At 39.2% G+C, this 5,005-nt stretch overlaps 1 long non-coding RNA gene across 2 annotated transcripts; it reads right to left on the bottom strand.

The window, feature by feature from the left end:
• Positions 1–225: 225 nt before the first annotated feature.
• On the bottom strand, positions 226–2,903 carry LOC140937487 (uncharacterized). 2 transcript variants are annotated; one of them, XR_012165472.1, is made up of 2 exons: positions 2,448–2,903; positions 226–387 (listed from the first exon to the last, which is right to left on the bottom strand). It is a non-coding gene; the product is annotated as an uncharacterized lncRNA (long non-coding RNA). The 2 variants fall into 2 exon arrangements; XR_012165473.1 differs by lacking the exon at positions 2,448–2,903 and adding an exon at positions 1,688–1,735.
• Positions 2,904–5,005: the final 2,102 nt, after the last annotated feature.

Genomic DNA, 5,005 nt, shown 5'->3' on the forward strand with positions numbered 1-5,005 from the left:
AGAATTATGGGAAAAGGAAGAAATGAAAAAATGGTTGTAGAATTGTAAACAAACAACTTTATTTTAATAAAAGTAATAAACAATTTTTTTTACACATTTTATCAAATTCTTAGAGTGGTTTGTTTGTGGTTTTGAGAATTTTATTAACCAAATGGTCAAGCTACCCAGACATGCAACTGAGCAGCCAACTGCTTGGCCTCAAAGAAAATTGTTTTTTTTTTCCTGTTTTCTTTTTTCTTTTTTTCTTTTTTTTTTTTCATTTTATTTGCTATTTCTCTTGAAGCCTTCTCCAATTTTCTTCATTTCTTTCTCCAACTGGTTTCTCTGTTCCTCACAAGCATTTGACTGCAACGCCCTCCGGACCTCCAACTCCTCCTCCTGTTACAGCTGCAACATGGATATACCTGCATGATCATTTTAATTCCATTTTAAATTTATGATAAGCTCACCATACTGAGTGAAAAACAAAAAATAGCCCATAACCAGCTTAATGCTGAAGGTCTTGTCTCATCAGGAGCTCAGAAGGCAATCAAGGAAATAGGTAATAGGTCACAGGGAGGCGAAGGAAAACACCTTCCCCCCCTCCCCCCTTGAGTGGAGGAAGGGGGAAGAAAAAGAAAAATAATTAATCCCAGGATCAACAGGATCTATTTCCACACTTTTCAACACCATGATGGTACCACTTGGCTGAGGACTGTTGTCAGAAAGTTCAGTGTCGAATAGGGTATGGAAGGCAGAGAGTTTTGGTGACAATGAGGCTCCTAGGATTTGAAAAAAAAAACAAAACAAAATACAAGTGCAAAAAAGCAACTATAAATAATTTTGCAAAAATCCTAATATTTAGGATAAATAATTTGAATTGATACTAGAGTTTCTAGTAAATGTAAAAAGAAAGCAGGTGAACATGAGCGGGCTGGCAGAGGCCAGCAGTAGATCTAGGGAGGTCCCCGGCCCTCCATATTTCTAGATCAAATTGACGACAAACAGTGCCAAGAAAATTCTTTTCTAGATTGAGCTCCTCCGTACCTTAAGGTCTGAATGAGTGGTTCCTTCCCGCCACCTTAAGGTCTGGTGAGAATCCTCCCCCCCCCCTGCCCCACCCCTCTTCTTATCTGAAGGTTCCGCTCTGCCACTGTAGGCTCCAGGTCCTATATGAGAGCTATACAGAGACACTACACTAATACAATCTGCAGGACCATTTTTTTTTAGAAACTTGAGCTTGTAATAGTGATCACCAAGCTACAAGAAGTATGACCTGAAGTAAATTAGGGACCTATCATTTATTAGAGGGTGGGGGCAGGGCTGGTGCAATTCTTTATCCCAGGTAAATTTTTTTTATGCCCTCCTCCAATTTCCTACAGAAAAAAATGTAACCCTCCCCCTTGTATGGCCCAAAATAGTTATGACCCTCCCCACGCTAAAAGATATGACAGGGATTATAAAAAGAGATCAACTTTTACTTTGTGATGAAGGGAGGCGCCAATACGACATTCAGGAACAGGTATCTAAGATCACCTCATGCATTGAAGCAATATTGAGCACGAACAATCCTGGTGTTGCTGGAAAATTTTACACGACCAATTATGTTCTTGTCCCAGCTGATTAGTTAATACTGAGGGCGAACATTATGAAGCTCAGTGAGTTACTAGAGAACATATTAGATATGGATAGACGCATTAAAGCTCACCTTAACACCCTGTTTCACTCAAAGACTGGTAATTTTATACGAGGAGAATAATTTAAATCATTTGATGAAGTTGTTATTACAAGGCTTGATGAAGTTAAAAAAAGAGTAAACAGTGAATTGAAATATCTTAATGAGAAACTTGATCAATGCAAAGACATGTTTTGCAGTGTGTTGCTGTTGAAAAACAAATCAAGAAAAAGACGTACATGTAGGGTTGTTGGGTAGTTCAGGTTGATCATTATGAAAGTTTAAAATGCTTACTGTGCAAGGGACTTGTTTGTTAAATAATATATTTTATTTGTTGATTTATTTTTATTTTAAGTGAACAGCAATGTTTGCTAAAAATGGTATGGCCCTCCCCAAAGCCCAGCTTAAATTTTTGGTGACCCTCCCCTTTTTGGCTACATAAAATTTAATGACCCTTCCCCCAATTGCACCAGCCCTCCCCCGCCTCTAATAAATGACAGGTCTCTTATGTGTTTTTCACTATTGTTAACACTTGGAATCAACTAACCCATAAAATTACAAACGTAACAATCATGTTTGTATTGGGAAGTTCAGTAATAATAATCCAGATGGCCAAAACTTCCATATTTTGGCCATTCTTATTCTGAAGTATCCACCTTATTCTGAGCTATCCAAACAGATACTTTGCTATGAATAAGCTTTACACGGCAGTCGCGGTAGTGGTACTGTAATTAAACAGACATTGTTTGCTCCTTGCACTAAATTCTTACAAAGAACGTGAAAAACAACTAACCTCTATGTAGGCTTTGATCCATATTTGGAGTAACCATTCTCATCTTAGCCTTCTTCAGTCTTTGTATACTAGCGTTTCAACACAACAAGGTCGTAAAGAGTCGGAGCGATTTGCCGAAAAATAATTTTATTCAGTTCCAGTCTCCGAGCGGATACCTGATTTTGGAGTATCCATTCTAGTCACGACCATGAGAAAACTCTAATCGAGCTGAGGACACTGGGCTTAACTGGAATGAAATAGCTGGAATGTTATTGGTGTCACGCTGGGCAATTCAGAGATGATGGCCCAAAAGAACTCCTTTGTGCAGTTTGGCCCGCAAAAAAATTATTCGATTCACGTACGGAACTCGAAGCCGCCGAATGAATTAAATTTCTAGTCCTGGAGACAAGATTTGGCCCTAACTCCTCTCGGACACATCTCCTGATTCTCTCCTGTTCATTCCCCTTGTTTGTTTCCTCGTGTCTCTATTTCCCAGCCATCCTCGGAGACCCAGGGGCAGTTAGTCGGGTCGATAAAAAGTTCGTGATGAAAGTTTACTGTACGATCGAGACGAGCCCCTGGGCACTTACTCTTACCGAACCAGTTCCAGAAGCGTTTGAATTGCCTGCTTCTGATTGGCCAGAAAAATTTTTTTCTGGCCAATCAGCGAAGAGAAGCTGCCGGGTGACTCTCGTGTTTTCTTACACGACGTAGTTTTCCTCAGCAATCGCCATAATTGCGTTGCGCGTTCAGCGGGGAAAGTTTCTCGACGAAAGTTTCAGAACAAAATGTAAACAACCCGCAAAAATTACAACCTTTAGCACGGCTACAAGAAACAAACACTCTCCGATGAATTTTTAGGGCGGATCTTTCCAAGGTATCGTAAATTTGATACGATGCGCGATGCATGACTTTCACTCCACACCTTAATTTGCTCACATTGTCTAGTATACAACGCCAAGCTTACATTTTAGATTTCCATGTTCGTTGCAAGACTTTTGAAACTTTCTACAGCGTGAAAATTTCTGTTGCACGGGCCACGCAACTACGTCGATTGATCGTGGGAAATGCCGGCTAGCTGCAGTGCCTTCTTTGTGATTTCGCTTCAAACTCCTTTCGAAACTTTTAAGCTTAAAAGCTTACAGCAGCTGACCGTACGAATTCTGTCGAAGTTGATGGTAGTGTTAACTTTAGATTCGAGGGAGACCTCCAGCAAGCGCTTGAAGAAGGCTTGTTTTTGTTTCCTGTGGTACAGTTCAAAGCGAAGCAAAGATTAATTATTGAGAAGATTGTGGAAAGAAGAGATGTTTTGGGGCAATTGATAGAAGAGTCTAACCTTCCAAATGTTGCCTATAAGCTAGAGGGTTTAAAAAACCGTTAGATGCTAAAGGTTATGAATTTCCTGGCAATCTAATGGTCATAATGATTTCACCTCTTATGTCAATTGTTGAGGACCTGGTAAGTTACGCGAGGTCACTAGGAATTCAGGCCGCTTACTTAGGGGAAAGCATAACGAGAGATCGAGGAAATATTGAATGGATAGGGAGCGTTTTCTTTGTTGTACGGAAGCCCGGAATCATTAACTGGGGGACAAGAAATTCAGGGCAATGTTCTCTAAGGAGTTCTACCAGAAGAATCCGGTTGCAAGTACAAACAGCTGTTCATTAGTAAGTATGCTGATTTGTTTACTAGTAAGGGTGCTACACTGAATTCATTGTGGGGAGTTCTGAAGGGGTGAAATGGGATGTTGTTGCTCTAAGAAAATGGGGTTTAAGTCACTGACATGCAGGGGGATTCTATCACTGAGAATGGGAAAAAATGTAACAAATGGAAATTGAGGGTTAAACAGTTTCAATGGGATTGATATCCCTCCCCCCCCCCCCCCCTTCAGGACCCTCAGGACGGTAGATCTGGCTTTTATTCAAGGATGCTCAGTAATCTTATGTCTAAAAGCTGACAGACACTTCACAAGAATTATCATGTTTTTTGTCACCATTTATTGACAATTGAAAGCTGATGAAGTAAGCCTTAATTGTGACTGCTTAAGATAATAGTCCAATTGAACATTTACATATTATAAATGGGAAACATCCCATAATACTGATGCCATTACATTAATTTTATTTTTATAATTTTTATAATACTGCTTGAGTTATGTAAATACTAGGGAGCTGTAATATTTTATTTTATTTTAATTTGTTCATAAACGTTTACACTGGGGTGTTTGTTGGTGATTCTTTCTGTCTCAAAGGGTTTGTTTTACTAGGTGGCCAAAAAGTATACTATTATTTGAAAACTGTCTAGAAAAATGGAGTGTGCATTATATTGAGGTGCACATTATACACAAGTAAATATGGTATACCTACACATAACATACACTTTTCCAACTTTTCCAACACTCTCTGGAGGAAAGGGAACTGTGCTGTAATTGTCACTTACTGTTTTCAATAATTCTAAGAGTCTTTCTTCTTTTAGATTTTTTTTAAGTGTACAACCTGCAGAAGAGAAAAAATTTCTTCCTTTTTTGATGACAGTAATGAAAACAGCAGAATCATTCCAAGCCACTTATGTTGCGACAT

This window comes from Porites lutea, chromosome 5 (genome assembly GCF_958299795.1).
Source record: "Porites lutea chromosome 5, jaPorLute2.1, whole genome shotgun sequence".
Classification (NCBI taxonomy): Eukaryota; Metazoa; Cnidaria; class Anthozoa; order Scleractinia; family Poritidae; genus Porites; species Porites lutea.